This window comes from Castor canadensis, chromosome X (assembly GCF_047511655.1).
Source record: "Castor canadensis chromosome X, mCasCan1.hap1v2, whole genome shotgun sequence".
NCBI lineage: Eukaryota > Metazoa > Chordata > Mammalia > Rodentia > Castoridae > Castor > Castor canadensis.
Genome location: NC_133405.1, coordinates 5,230,522 through 5,247,199, shown reverse-complemented (window position 1 = coordinate 5,247,199; position 16,678 = coordinate 5,230,522). Strand labels below are relative to the sequence as shown.

The following is a 16,678-nucleotide window of genomic DNA, read 5'->3' as shown; positions in this document are numbered from 1 at the left end:
TTCTTCTTCTTTTTTTTTTTTTTTGTTTTAGTTCTTGGGATCGAACTCAGGACCTTGCACTTACAAGGCAGGTGCTCTATCATTTGAGTCATGCCCCCACCCCTCCTTGTTTTAATATTTCTCCTCTACATTTTGATTATCATATTTTCAATGCCTATCAATTTCTTTATGTCTCTTCCTTTTCCACAGTGTCCTGTTCATGAATATATATGTATAGAATTTTTTTCACTTATCTCTTCAAATATATTAGCTATAGTTTTGTTTTAAAATTTCTCTTCTGAGCTGGGAGCATGGCTCAAATGATAGAGCACTTCCCTAGCAAGCACAAAACTCTGAGTTCAAACCCCACTTACTCTCCCCCCATTTTTTTCTTCTCATATCATCTCTACTTTTTATGGGTCCCATTTTCCAATTTACATATTTTGGTTTCTCTCATACTGAAGGCTTCCTTCAAACATCTTACAATCCTTGGCTGCCTATTCATATTTAAGAAAGGGGCCCTCAAAAGTTAATTGAGTATTAGATATGAAAGCAGAGCTTGTCAACTAGTGGGCTTCACTATGGAGTGATTGGGCATAGCTTACTTTTTGTTGGAGGACTTCCAAATGCTAGTATATGAAGGACTGTCCTCTTTTGACTTTCATTTATTCAAGAATAGACTCTTCTAATCTATACATACTTTGAGATCTGGGTAGGCTGGCTGGGCTCCATATGTAGAAGCTCACTTAATCCCTCCATTTCCTGTCATTTGCCTCACTCCATCTTCTACTATACTTGATGTTTCTGGAAACCTGGGTGTGGTCTGATCAAATTTTGTCAGAGGATATCTCTTGTTTCCTGGGAGCAAAGGTGGTAGATAAAATAATTACCAGGTTAGCTGTATGAAGTCAAGGAAACATGGGAGTCTGTTGCTCAAAATGCAGACTTTCAATTTCTGTTTTCCTGTGCCTTGCCTCTAACTTCTGTGGTACCTATGTTTCTGAGTCCTAAGTCTTCTCAAGATTCTTTGGGAGCTAATTGGTTCACTTTTCATTAGCATATCCTTCTATAGGCACTCATGTTATAGCTTCTACTCGCCTAGATCAATGTCTATCCTCAAACTGTTTCTCATCTTCAAAACATCTATCAACAATACTAATACACTAAAGACTCCTTTCTTATTCTCTTAATCCATATGGACTCATACTCCTTCCTCTCACAAACAGGCACACACACGTGTGTGTGTGTGTTGTTTTAATTCCTTTAAAGGGGCTTCATGAGGGAGAGAGGTAATTGCATAAGGTTATTGTACTATACTTAGCCAAGAGTCAAGCTGTGGTAGAACTTTGTAAGGGTAGTTTTCTTTATCTCATGTTGAACTGAACAGAGTTTTCAAATCTACTCTTGATTTTCTAAATAAAAATAGCATTATACCTGGATAGATGACTTATTTTAAGACCAAATTTTAAACATGATACTTGAGTATTAATGGAAACAAAGTGTGTTTAGGAGGGAGAATGTAGTGAAACTATTATGTACTAATGTATATAAATGGAAAGATGAGACCTGTTGAAACTATTCCAGGAATGGAGAGAGGGGGGTAAAGGAGAACAATAAAGGGAGTGAATCAACAATGATATATTGTAAGAACTTTTGTAAATGTCACAATGTACCCTCAGTATAATAATAATATGCTAATAAAAAATTTAAAAATGTGTTTAGCACTTTTTGACAATGAGCATGGTAGATGAATAAATGAATAAATTAGTGAAAAAAGGAAATACATTCTAGTGGATTTTCTGAATTTACCACTCCAGCTCCACTCTCTATCCTCTATCTTTCTCTGGGCTCCTGGACACTAGCTTCTATGGACTACATTACCCGGGCTCCTTTGTCCTCTGTCTTCCAGTTCACTTTGACTATGAAAGGTATCAGTTCGGGAGGGAACAGATCAGAGGGTTGCAAAGAAAGAGAGATGTGGGTATTTATTTCCCCAGTTCCATCTTGGCTAGGTCAAATTTAGCAGTTGCTGTGTTCCTCTGCTTATACCACATTTTCTGTTGGGTTATTCCTTTCTGACAACCTCAGCTTTCATCAAATTTGGTATCCACTGCTTTCCTTCCCACTTCAGGCCTAAGGATAGTAGCTGCTTCTTCCTGCTGCTGGTCTACAACATACTTTGTTGGTCCCCTTCACCATGCCCATACCTTCAGTTACACCTTTTGAATACGCTGTTTCCTGCCATGAACTTGATGAAAATTCTATAGTAGTGCCTTCTCATTATCATTGCTATACTTTTAGACGAAGTGCTTTACTTCATAGGTTTCAGTTGCATGTGAAAAGTTCTGAGGTGGCATGAGTGGTCTGATATTTCATCTGATAACCTTGTCTAGTGCTGGCATCTGCAGTTCTATATGTTCAGCAGGGATCGATAGCCAGTTCTTGCTCTAGTTCTGTCATTTTGACTCTGTGGACCATTGGGGATGATGCTGAGTGTGGATGATCATGAAACAATTGCTTTCTGCCATGGGGATGCAGTTTGCTGAAGTGAAGTCATACCAAGATTCAAATTCAGGACCTGCTACTTTCTTACTGTGTGACCATTTTTACATCTCTGTAAAAATGTGACATCTCTGTAACATCTCTGTTCTTCATCTTAAGAGGAGGGTATGTGACAGATACTGTTAGCTACCTTCTATCTAATAGCTGTTTCTTTTTTGCTAAAAGAATGCTGATTTCTATTAGATATGGAGATAAACATTTAGTTGGGTGTTTTGATACCTGCAGTTTGTAGTAGACATTACTGTTTACCACCTGGTTCTATTCTTCTGGAATCATGAAAGACTAACTTTTGAGGTCCCTAAAGTGGAGTCATATGATTAGATATGGCTAATGAGCTATGAGGATAAATGTCTTGAGTCATATCTGGGTTAAAACAGAGAAGAGCAAATGTGTGGGAACCATGTGCTCTTTTACCTCTGCTAGCCCAGGTAGCATCGATCTCCATGGTAGAGCTTCCATCAGGCAGGGTTCCCTAAGTGACTTTATGGACTCATTTACAACAAATGTGTAATATGAGTGAGAAATAAACAGTTGTTATAGTAAGCTAATGAGGCTTTGGGCTGATTTGTGAGCTATCTCCAGCTGGAAGCATCCCTACAAGTATAGGACATTATCTCTCTTTTTGTTATTGCTATGAAAGTTTAGATTTAATTTCATGAAAGCCAAGAAGACTATGATAGACTCAAAAGTCAGTATTCACTTTTGTACTTATGAATTCAGAGCAGATGCCTGTTTATATAATATAACTGATTATATTACAAACAAACCAATCAGCAACATTAATTATATTCTTGGCAAAATAATAATTTATGACATTTCTCCAAAGGCTAACATAGGCCCAAGCTCAATAGTAAAAAGAAAAAAAATCACCAGCCATTGCTACCTTAGAACTCAGGAAACTATTTACAACATAATATCATATCTAGGGCTGGGGTCATAACTCAAGTGGTAGAGAGCTTATCTAATAGTGCAAGACCCTGGGTTCAAATCCCAGTGCTGAAAAAAATGTCATGTCTACAGTTTATTTTCTGTTTTAGAGTACGAATTGCCTTTCATATGTAAAACTTGGCTGGTATGGTTCATTTGTTTCTAGGTTAGAGAATCCAGGGCAGAAAACTACTGGGGAATAACAAACAACCAAGTGAGGAGGTAGTTATTCTGAGTTCTCAAGTAGAGATTGTTGTACTCATCTGGAGAGTGCAATAACAGTAGCAGTAGCTTCTCTGAGATGAATAAAGCAACAGGGAAGTCAGCACCAGGGTATTAGTACACCTTGAAAGTGGCTCTTTACTGATGATAGAACTTTGTAAGCATGATTCCTAAGTGGTGATTCCAACATCACCACACATAGCGACCCCATATAACTTTGAGTCCTATCATCACTGATGTTGAAATTCTTTTCATTCAGTACTGGTATAGTTCTCTTACTCGTATATAAAATCCATCTTTGACACCCTGTCTCATTTTGGCTAAGGTTTCAATGAATACAATGTCATAACTCTTAGCCACTTATGAGCTTGTTTTGTGTCAACTGTTCTTGTTAGAAAATCACACTTTTTTCCTACCAGAACCATAGGTATACCATCTGAGTCTTTTACTTGCTTAATCTGCTCTGTCTATGGTAGGATCATAGTTATCCACAATGTGGCTGTAGATTAGCTAGATTGTCAGTACACTTTTCCCATTACCACCCACTCTGACCACCACTAGTTTGTACTCACACCAACAAGAACCCCAAACTCTACTACCCCCACTTCAGACAGACTTTGGACCTCAACTGGAAAAAATGTTGGAAACCTTGGAAATGGCATGAACAGCCTACACCAGGAGTGGCACTTTAAGAATCTTTCTTGCAGTGTTGTATAGATCAGAATATCTAGATTTTATTTCTATCTGTTTTATTTACAAACTTGTATGACCTTAGTCAAGTTGCTTAACTTCCTGTACCTTGGTATCCTCATTTGTAGCATGAGGTTAATAATACCTTTTCTCCATTGGGGTCAAATTGATCATTGAAGAAATTAATATACAGGAAGCACTTAGAACAGGGCCTGGCAGTGGCAAGTGCTACGTAGTGTTTCCTGTCAGAGAGAGTAACCAGTATGGGGTCTAGCTGTCATATTGTTTTATTACCTTTCTTGTTATTGTAACAGAATGATCCATGTGAAGTCTTTGTGCATACTGAATATTTAACATGAGATCACTATTATTTGGAGATTATGCTTTTGTACTTAATTATGGATATGTACCCTTCATCTATAAGTTCTCTTAGAATGATATAAGCATTGCCTTCTAAGATTTCCTTCACAACATGGGAGGATTTCTAAGGATGTGTAGATTGGAAGCGTGAATTTCCAAGATTGTATCTAAACACAAAGTAGATACTGCAATGGCAGCAAAACCTTCATTAAGCAGGGAAGACACCAGTCAGAAGTGGTGCTATATATAAGTTTGAAGGTAAAGCAACTCACAGAGAAGCTACACTCATACAGATTAGCCTTGGAAAAGAAGTTATTGTGTTTGACATTTAAATCCTTAAATACTATTTCCCATTTCCTTCATTTCAGATGAGGAAACATAAGCCCAGAGAAGGAAAGGGGCTGGTCTAGAATAACATAGTCACTTAATAGCATAAGCAGAATTAGAGTTCAGGTTTCCTGACTACACATTCACTGCTTTATTTGTATCTGCATTTTGCATATGTAAAACTATACATCATTGCTTTCAAGTGCTTGAACAAGAAAAGCAATTGCTTTCTTGTTTCAAAACTCTCAAAAGCTAAGCAGAAACTCAACTAGCAAAAACGCTTTGTCTTCCTTATTATGCGTGTGTCTTTTCTTCAACAAAATGACTGATAAGGGCAGAACAGGACCTTTTTGGAACTGGGGGGGGGCAGGGGGGAGAAATGACCCAAACAATGTATGCACATGTGAATAAATGAATAAAATAAATAAAACTAAACATACAACTAACATAACCTCAAAAAAATTTTAAAAATTAAAAAAAAAAGAAATGTGCTTTGGGAGGAATCAAAGAATCCAGATGAGCACTGTAAGATAGCAAACATCAGGTATGATCTGTTAGTGTTTATGCCATTTGTAAACCAACACTGAGCAACCAAAACCCTGGACTTGGTGAAAAAAATTATAGTAAATGTGCTTTTATGCTCTATCGTTTGCATAACTTATCATCCATTTTGTTAGTGCTTGTTAGCTCATGTCTTTGAATCCCTCCAAAGTGGTTTGATTTTCCTTTGTCTTTTCATTGGCTGGAAGGGCATCCTGTCCATTCCATTTTGAATGGACTGCCCAGAATCGTATGGACTTTGCTTCTTAGCCAACTAAAAGAAGGCAAAAATAAAAGGCCTGCCAATGTATTCCTTTGGGTGAGTTTCCTTGGACACAAACATAGGAGCAAAGTTTCTATAGAGTAGCTGGTCTCCCCGTTTGGATTTGCTGAAGCAAGTAGTTGACCTCTTTGAGAAAGTCTGGGTTTTCTCTGTCTCAGGAAATTACTGATAGCATCAGAGCCAGAAGTAGGTGAATAAAATGGAAAAGGAAATTCATAACAGCCATGCCAAGACTCAGATTTCCAACCCTACCCAATTCTTCACCAGCTCTCCTTTTAGCTGTGACTTGCTTCCCAGGAAGCAGAAAACAATAGGCTACTGATTGAATTTAGGTCTAAAAGTCAGGCAATTAAAGATAAAGGAAAACATAGTTACATTTAGAATCTAAGTCCATACATTTTCATCAGGAAGCATAGTCTGTGTGTCTCATACATTATGAGATGGCTCTGGGTCTAGAGCCAAATTTGGAACCATTAGTTTGGGTAATTATTCACTTATTCAAAGTTTCTAGCTAAACTTTTTTTGGAATCAATTTCTTCCAAGAATGTGCAAACATCTTACAGTCAAGAGAAGGAAAGGTGTGTTAAATCTAACAGACTCAGTCTATACCATAAGAGCTGGAAAAAGCTGAGATCTTGGGATTAAGTTAAAACCATTGGACAGCTGGACTTTATGCTAGGGAACAGCATAAAAATTCAGTTGTTTCTTTCTGAATGCCTCCAAGAGAATTGAAGTGAAGTGTCTGCCTAGTGAGCCACCCAGAATTGGTACAATATTTTAGAAAGTTCTACTCATTTATCTGAAGTTGTCTCACATACAACAACTACCACTTGATACTCTTTCCTTGTCTTTCTCTCTAGCACTCATTCCTTTGGTCATCAGAATTTGTACTGGAAGTAAACTAAGTGCCATACATAGCACGACCAGCATCACTGGTATTGTGGTGATTAGAGCAGTGTTTTGAATGTTTATTGTACTCAAAACTTAGTGGCTCAATGCAACAACCATTTTACTGGCTACCATAATTCAGGAATTCAGGCAGTGCTCAGCAGGGTGATTCTTTTGATCAATACAGATCACTCAATAGTATACAGCTGACTAATGGGCTGGTGCAGAGGGCTGCCACAGATTCACTCACACACCTGGTACCTTGGCAAGGATGCTGGAAGGCTAAGCTCAGCTAGCCCTGTTAACCAGAACACCTACACATGGCCTCACCAGCATGGCAATCTCAAGGTGGTTGAACTTCTTTTTAAATATATTTTTATTTTTAATTGACACAAAGTACGTTTCCATATTTATGGAGATATGGTGTGACATTTCAATACATATTTATAATGTATAATGATCTTATCAGGGTAATTGACATATTTATTACTTCACACATCATCTCTTTGTTTTGGGAACATTCAAAACCATGGTTGATTTTCTTATATGACAGCTCAGGGTTCCAAGAGCTAATTTTCCAGTTACCCAGGTGGAAAATTCCTAGTATTTTGTGACCCAGTCTCTTAAGTCCCAGAATGTAACTTCTCCTGCATTCTCCTAGTCAAGCAAGTCACTGAAAGACAACCCAGAATCAAAAGGAGGGCAATAAAATTATGTCTTTCAATGAAGGAAGCATCAAAGACTTTGTGGCAACCTTAACATATTACAGACAGACAGAGCTGCTGTCATTGAGATTATATACTGATTTGGCAAGAAACAGGACTGGTCAACAAATGATGTGGAAACCCAGGCCATCTTAAATAAATGACTGGAAAGCCTATTAAGTAGTATAGTGAATAACCTTTTATGACTAAGTCACAAAAGACATGGGGTTGTTTCCTTGTGGTCTCTTGGAAGGTTCCTGTGACACCTTCTACCTCTTGCTCAACATTCCATGACACAACTGAAAATAGCCAATACTGATGGCAAACACATATACACAGGGCACAGTGCAGTCTTATGTCTTCACACAGCTTCTTCCATCAGACTGGTTAAATCTAACTGTATGATTGAACTGAGGGGTTGCTAAGTGATTAATAATTATTTAAGCTAGTTCAGTCAATACTAGAAATTGGAATTGCTGTTCCATCTGCTGGTGTTGTTCTCCCTCTTCTTCAGTTTGTTAACTCTTACTCATTCTTTTTAATTCAGTGTGAAGAGCCCCTTCTTTTTGGAAAACTTTTCTTGGCCACCTGCATTCCTGTTAGATTTAGATGACTTCCCAAAATTTACATAACTCTCTCTCCTCATAGCCAATCTCTATCATTTCTACATGTTCATATTTTATTGTAATCTTTGATTTACTAAACTTTCCAATTGCCTCCCTCAAAGTATATATTGTTAACCCAACAGACATGTATGCACTGGGAATGTCAGTTAACTACCAAGACTTCTCTGAGGGTACAACACATACTGGGGCAATTCAAACCAATACAGTCACTATATACATGTGGATCTCCCATCCTAGTAGCAAAGGTAGATATTGAATTGTTACAGATGCACTGAGTATTCAAAAAATGCCTGACTCTAAGCCGCATGGGTAGTGACAGGTACTGTGCCATCTTCCTTGTTGTTGTTATAGTTCCTGGCATATAGTAGTGTGTCAATAAATGTTTAAATAGATATAAAGACCAGTGGAACAGAATAGAAGACCCAGATAGGAATCCATGCAGCTACACCCACCTGATTTTTGACAAAGGTACCAAGAACATACGATAGAGAAAAGGAAGCCTCTTCAACAAATGTTGCTGGGAAAACTGGATATCTGCATGCAGAAAACTGAAACCAGATCCATTTCTCTCACCCTGTATAAGTATCAACTCAAAGTGGATTAAGGATCTTAATATAAGACCTGAAACTTTGAAGCTTGTACAGGAAAGAGTAGGGGATACATTGGAATTAATAGGCATAAGCAATGACTTCCTAAATAGAACTCAAATGGCTCAGCAACTAAGAGAAAGGATTGACAAATCAGACTACATGAAATAAAAAGCTTCTGCAAAACAAAATTGAAGAGACTGCCCACAGACTGTAAGAAAATCTTTGCCAGCTATACATCTGAGAAGGGATTAATAACCAGAACATACAGGGAGCTCAAAAACTAAACTTCCCAAAAATCAATGACCCGATGAAGAAATGGGCAAATGAACTGAACAGAGCTTTTTCAAAGGAAGAAGTTGAAATGTCTAAAAAACACCTGAAGAAATTCTCAACATCTCTGTCCATAAAGGAAATTCAAATCAAAACCACTTTAAGATTCCACTTTACTCCTGTTAGAATGGCTATCATCATGAAAAAAACAACAAATGTTGGTAAGGATGTGGTGAAAAAGGAACCCTCATATATTGCTGGTGGGAATGTAAATTAGTACAACCACTATGGAAAACAGTATGGAGGCTCCTCAAAAACTAAAGTAGAACTGCCATATGAGTCAGCAATTCCACTCCTAGGGATATACCCAAAGAAATGTAAATCAGGTTATAATAAAGGCACCTGCAATCCATGTTTATTGCAGCCTTATTCACAATAGCAAAGCTATGGAAACAGCCAAGATGCCCCCCTACTGATGAATGGATTAAGAAAATGTGGTATTTATATACAATGGAATTTTATTCAACCACAAAAAAGAATGAAATTTTGTCTTTTGCAGATAAATGCATGGAACCGAAGAGCATCATCTTAATGAAGTTAGCCAGGTGCAGAAGGCCAAAAGCTGCATGTTTTCTCTCATATGTGTAATATGGACCTAATACAAATACAGCAGTATTATGGAAAACAGGTCATGTTAAGGGGAGGTCACATATGAGAGGGGGAGTGTAAAAGAAGGAAGTGAAGAAGGTGAACATGTTTAATGTACTCTTTATACAAGAATGAATATAGAATTTTTAAACCTGTTGAAGCCACCATAAAAAGGGGATTAAGGTAGAAAGAAGAAAAATAGAGCATATGAACCAATTTGGGTTGTATTATATATATACATGGAAATGTCAAAGGAAATTCCTTGTGTAGCTATCTTAAATTTTAAAAAATGTCATTTTTTTTAACAAAATCAGAGAATAAGAGGATGGAGCAGGTATTGCCTAAAAGGGTTCATACCAGTGGGAGGGGTGAGGAGGTGGGGAAAGGGCATGGAAGGGTGAATATGGTGCAAATGCTGTGTACACATGTATGTAAATGGAAAAATGTTACTTGTTGAAACTATTCCAGGAATGAGGGGAATAAAGAAGAATGATGAAGACCGTGAATTCAAGTATGATACATCTTACAATATATTGTAAGAACATTTATAAATGCCACAATGTATCCCCACCCAGCACAACAATAAAAAAAAGAAAAAAGAAATGTTTAAATGCAGGAGCAAATGGTGGTAGTCCTTTGTTAAATGTATGCATACTTATGTCAGAAGAATGTCATTTGTCTTGTTAGAGTCTCCCTAAAATTCTACTAGACTGGGCCATGATGTCTTCTAGCACAGAGTAGTGTTTAGAACTAGTCTATCCCCTTTGCTGCCAACCAGATTATACTTACCTCTGCTCATCCCTGTGGATTGTTTTATTTTGTATTATTATGGTATTCTGTCTCTGCATTTAATGTCTGGGAACTTCAAAGTGGTGCCTCTCACATAAATATTTGATCTTTTCCCCTGTTAACTTTTGACTCCAACTATCATGACCCTGTTGATGAACTACAGCTTCTTACTGGCCATTATGTCCAATTCTTTGGAATAATTTGTGGCAACATGTGACTTGTGAGCTAGACCTGTCCTGGGTAGACAAACCTTGACCTCTACCATGTTATGGTGGGTCTCACAGGCAGCTGCATTGATCCTTCTAGTACTGGCTTTCTTTGAATATGATTTCTAAAGTCCAAGTTATTGGAACAAGAAAGTCTGGAATCAGACATAATTGATTTTGAAGTGATGCCTCTACTTACTACTTTTATCACTCTGATCCTAATTTTCTCATCTGTGAAAATGGGGATAATAATCACAATCTTTTAGGGTTGTGATTAAGTGTAGTATCTACCAAGTAATTGCTGAGAAAATGTTGCTTCCTTCCCATATTCCATCACAGTGTATTGACTTTTGAATTTAAAGCAAAAATTATTTATTGTGCTCCCTCCAGTACATAATTTACTTTAGGGTGTTTTCTAGGTGGAGTTGATAATTTAATTCCAGGACTGGTTTTGACTATACCATTGTCAGAGTTTCTGGGCTCTGGTCACATGACTACCTGGCTCCTTCACCTGGAGAACCTGGCCCAATGACCTCTGGCATAATGGCTTTACTGTAACAGCAATCCTATTTTCTTGTAACTCTGCCTTGGTGCCAGGATAAAAGGAAACAAAAGGGGACGAGGTTATATTTCAGAGGGGAGACTTTTAGTGGAAGCCATAGCTTTACTGACCTGGGTAGTACTATTGAAAGCACTTTCTCTTACACTTCTCTGGATCTTATCTTCATCCACCCTCATTCTTGGTTCTTTGATCTAGATGTTAGAGCAGTATATTTTGGTGTCTTATGACATGACAACATCTCAGTCTTTGACCTGTCATAGCTTTTAAGCATTTATTGCAAGCAGATTGATTTATTTTGTATTATTATGTTATACTGGCTGTGCATTTCATGTATGATTCAAGTTTATCAGTCATAAGTCACTCAAAATAAGACTAAGCTCTTTTGTTGGATATAAATGAATAGCCCCATGCCTGGATATCTTGAGAACTGCTGACTTAGGGAGTAGTATGAGAAGATAAGTCAATGAAGAAAACTGAAGAGAAGTGAGAGGAGTAAAGGCAGAAAATGGAATATTAGAGAACTCTAGTGATAATGTTCAGTAGACTTCACAATCCTAGGCCTCATTCTTAGAAATCCTGTTTCAATATGTAGGACTATGTACTCTTCATTTTAATAAGCACCACAAGTGAGGGTGATGCTGCTGGTCCCAAAAGAAACCCTGGGGTTTCCTGCTCACATAATGGTTCAAGGTTGTATTGGTGGTTTGAAAGCCCTGAGCAATGCAAGAGTGGAGCATCCTTGGTTTCTATTAACTACAATCCAATAGTACTTTTCATTCATTCTAGTGTCCATAAAAACCCATACCTAATATATTTCTTCATGTATCCTAGTGGGAATCATCATCCTAATTAAGAATCCCCATAACCCTTTTATTTTAAGTGAGAGGGAAATGGAGTCCAGAGTTGGAAAGGGAATTCTCCAAAGTTTCTCAGTGGGCTCTTCTTGAAGTAATACACTCTAAGTCAGATCTTCTTCATCATATATTTCTGTAACTGAGTTTGGGAACCTAACTGAAGGCTTCCTCCATAGTCAGATGATCATCTTTATTAGAAAGGACAGAGACCATCTTACTAGGTCCCTGTTGTCTCTGACAACATCAAGTAGAGTGCTGGCTACACAACAGGTATGTGCAAGATAGTCAATGAACTGAATTGAACCATAAAATTTTCTTTGTGTGGCTCCTTGGATGTGAAAAGATTTCAGAACCTGTCCTAAGCAGTAAGCCTTCTTTTAAAAGTGATTTTATTGTTTATACATTAGCATATTCTTAGAACATCAAAAACATTCTTCTGTACTGTGAGCCTTAATGGAGCACAAATGCCAGAAGGACAGGGAATTTTGCCTCTGTTAATTACTCTTCAGCTGTTAGAATGGTACCTAGCAGAGTTCATAGGTTGACACTCAAATATTTATGGATTAAGGAATGACTCCATCTTATAAATAAAAGGTTGTTTACTTTCTTTAGACAAGAGTAAAAGAGGTAAAAGTTTGCAAAGATTCCATTCCCTTGGATAAGAGTAATAAGTAAATGTGAGGTTAAAAAGAATATCTTGTATTTGCAAAGAATATTTCTAAAGCTCAAAGGATTTTGCCCTCCATTAATGGAGTAGTAGATAATCATGTTCTTTTTAAACCTACTGTGACAGATGCTACTGGGTAGACTAAAGTTTTTAGACAGAGGCTTCTGGTGCTATTGCTCTGGCGCTGTCATGTCATGTCATGTCATGGAGCTGGAAGTATAGCTCAAGTGTTAGAATACCTGCCTAGTAAATATGAGACCCTGAGTTCAAACCATCAATTCACCAAAAATAAAAAAGAGTGACATGGAGAGACCACCAATGGTCTACAATAAGATTCATAGATGGCAGGGAACTAGGCAGCAAAGTGAAGGCATCAGCTCACAGAGTTCTTGGATCTCAGACAACAATGGGAGACCAAGTATAAGATGAAATGTAATAGGAAAAGAATCATGGGCTCCAATCCTCAATGAACCACACAAGGATGAACTGCTTTGGAAGCAGCAGGTGGGAAAAAGCCTTCAGATTTTGTTTGTTATTCCAAAGGACTGAAGTGGTCCCAAACTGTCACCTTATTGAAGGCAGTGCTCCATATCTGCATATCTGTTCTGTTTATATCTTACTTATGTGCACATCATACCTTAAAAGTCAACCTAGACAAATCAGAGCCCATTCAGAAAATGACCTGGATATGAAGATTTTGTAACTGAGTAACTATGGAACAGTGAAAATAACTGGAGATAATTCACTTGGGTAAGAAAGGAGTCTGAGCTCTACTATGATCATTTGCAAATATCTGAGGGGCTAACATATAGGGCAAAGAACAACTTGGTTCTGTATAAGGACAGAAAAAATACCAGTGGATGGAAATGCCTGCAAGTCAGATTATTGACTCAACACAAGGTAAAACTTTCCAGCATTAGGAGAAGCTGGTTCATTAGGTACTGAGTTATTGGCATAGTTCAAGTAATAAGTGATTGACTACTTGGCAAGGAATCCATAGATGATATTTAAACACCTGATGAAATTGAATATGACTTTAAAGGTATCACTCAAGCCTTAACACAAGTTTGTGGATTTTGGATTTTAAGGTAATGAGTCAGATTCAATATCTATGTGTATGTATATGTTACAAGATGAGGTTAAGTTATCATTTAGGGCATAAGTGGTCATTGCTATTTATATACCCACTGTTGCATAGATTTTTAGATAATTCATCAAAGCTTTTACAAGAACACATGCTTATGTGAACTAAAGAACAGTCCCTCTGCCAGAAAACCCCAGGTGCTCCCTGACTCACCTTTTGCCCAGATAGGTATTCTCAGTTATATTTGGATACCTCCAGATCAAGCTTGTTTGGGATTAGTTCAAAACTAGTTGGGAAGGGAAGAAATACAGGTACCTGTGATTTGAGTAGCACTGCTCCTAGGGGCGGGGTCAAGATCAGGGACCTTAACTTAATTTCTGGTCTGCCTTGTTTGCTTAAGTCAGGGCAGCATCTTGTGCTGATCCTTTAACATTTTCAATAGTCAGAGTTGCTAATTTATCTTTCTTATATGCTCATTTTTTGGTAAGGTAAGGTATACACATGATAAAAATGCAAATAAAACAAGTTGTATTCAGTGAAATATAAGCCCTTCTTTCTTAGCTGATCCTATGTTCTCTAACGTCCTCCTCCAGAGGCAATTGCTATGACCACCTTCCTGTGAATCCTTCCAGAGTGAGTTTGTGCTCAAATTAAGCACAAATGTAGAATTTTGCATGGTCTCAGGCCTCCCATAGGGCTCTAACCACCAGTTTATGAGTTATTTTCCTTATCCTCAGTTCCTACAATAGTTCATTTATGTAGAGCCACCCTTCTCTGCTACCCTGTCCTAGCTTTACCATTTTATGCCTCTCACTTGCTCTTAATTTGCTACCCTGACCCAGTTTGAGCTTAATCTGAGACAGAAAGAAGTAGAATTCATCATTTAGAAAAAGAAAAGAATTTCTCATTTCTATTTACATTCTATATTTTCTAGCCCTGCAAAATTATGCCTGTTCATCTGCTCCTGACTCATTGTATTCAAAGAGCAAGCCATTTGCATTTTTTCTTCACAACAACATCTTTCTCCTTAGGATACTGTAGCAACTAATGTTTTAAGATTCTCAGAAAAAGTCATAATAATTAAAACCTTTCCATCTTAATCAACTAAAAATTGAAATGAGACCAAAGGATAAAGTACTATTATTAAAGAAGTAAACAGTTTACAAACTCAGCAATGCCATGTTGAAGATTAAATTCATTTAGAGCATTTTGCATTTTGTTGTTTCTAGATATGACCACATGCACATTCATCTAATACACTGCCACAGAATATGATGTGTCTAGGTATTTAGGAAATCTGTGTGATATCTAGGAAGGTGATAAAAGGGAATTGGGGGGGAAATAAACCTACAGAATTTTAGAGTTGGAAGGTGCCTCAATGATCAGCTAGCCTAGGCCTAAGTATCTTTGGCTGCATCCTCTGCTTTGGATACCTCCACTGACAGAATGCTCATTATATCTCAAAGCTGCTTATTCCATCATCAGGCTGCTATTCTGTCTTAGACAGCTCTACTTTAGGCTGTACCAAAATCCATCAACTAGTGTCTTCTACTACTTGATCCTAGATTAAGTTCTTTGGGCCACACAAGCCACACCAAATCATTTGCCAGTGTGAAAGCTGTTTATGTACTTCAAAGCAGTTCTCATGTATTGCCACATCTTCTCTTATGTAGTAAGAATTCCAATTTCCTTCAGTGGTCATCAAATGATGTTGGTTCCCACCCACTCATCATTTGTGAGGGCACAAAAACCATCTGAAGGAGTAAAATGTGTCAGTTTCTTCTTTTGTATCTTTTGGTTGGTCCAGATAAGTTCATCGAGGTATATGAAAGGGACCTCAAATTAAAAGCAACCTGGGCAGGAATCAAATATGGATGTATATGAGAGTAATACAATAAAGGCCAGTCTGGTAAAACCATTTTAGAAACTTAAGCCTTGAATCAGTTAGGTTGAGAGTGATGTCCAGAAGCATGGATATTAGAAAACTGGAGATGACCTTGTAATGATTTTCAAAATGAAAACATTAGGAAACTGTATTACTTATCTTTCTGGATGCTTTTACTAAATGCCTGATATAAACAACTTAAAGGAGGACTGTGTTACTTTGGCTCAGGGTTTCAGAGATGCTAGTCTACTATGGTGGAGAGGGTGTGTGATAAAGCAGACATATTCACATAATGGAGGCCAAGAAGAAGAGGGAGGGAATACAGCAAGGGGCCAGGGAAAAATATAGCCACAGAATATGCCCCCTGACCTAATTCCTTTAACTAGGCCCTACCTCCTACCTTTTACCACCTCCCACTCATGCCATCATATTATGAATCCATTCATTAGGTTAGAGCTCTCATGATCTAATTTTCTCTGGAAACACTATCACAGATACCCCAGAGGTATGCTTTATTAATCTCTTAGGAGTTTCTTAATGTAATCAATCTGACAAGATTAACCATCAAAGAAACCATGGAATTGGAATAGGAGAGGACTTTATCATTTTTTTGTAGGGGAGAGCATAAATGCAGTACACCCCGCCCCCGACACAAATTATGCAATCGAGTTTCCCGCATATGGGGAAATCTCAGGGTTGGTACATCCGGAATGCAATGGATAAGTCTTGCCCTGAGAAAACCACCTTTGTGATTATGGTATCTCCCCTGCCGGGAGAGGCGAGGACTTTAGAGATCAGCTAGTATAAGTCTATTATTTTACAGTTGTGCAGATTGAGGTTTGAAGAGGCAAGGGACATGACCAATGTCCCAAAGCTAGTAAGTGGCAGAGAAAAGACTAATCCACATCTTTTGACTCACAATTCAGTGCTTTCCTACATGTGTTTCCTTAACTTAGGACACAAGCAAGAGTCAGCTAATAATGGCTAGCCATTTACCACCTTCTGTCTAGTCACT

General features: G+C 37.8%; 1 long non-coding RNA gene, 1 other non-coding gene and 1 pseudogene across 3 annotated transcripts in view; 1 reads left to right on the top strand and 2 right to left on the bottom strand.

The window, feature by feature from the left end:
- LOC141419632 (uncharacterized) overlaps window positions 1–10,819 on the top strand; it is a 57,421-nt gene extending 46,602 nt beyond the window's left edge. For both annotated transcript variants that reach the window (XR_012444257.1, XR_012444256.1), the window contains one exon: window positions 9,528–10,819. This is a non-coding gene — a long non-coding RNA (uncharacterized lncRNA). The remainder of the gene's footprint in view (window positions 1–9,527) is intronic.
- Window positions 3,791–4,536, bottom strand: LOC141419784 (GTPase NRas pseudogene; annotated as a pseudogene).
- A 5,457-nt stretch (window positions 10,820–16,276) lies between the features above and the next one.
- LOC141419970 (U1 spliceosomal RNA) lies at window positions 16,277–16,444 on the bottom strand. Its single transcript, XR_012444696.1, has one exon. It is a non-coding gene; the product is annotated as a U1 spliceosomal RNA (small nuclear RNA).
- Between the last annotated feature and the right edge of the window lie 234 nt (window positions 16,445–16,678).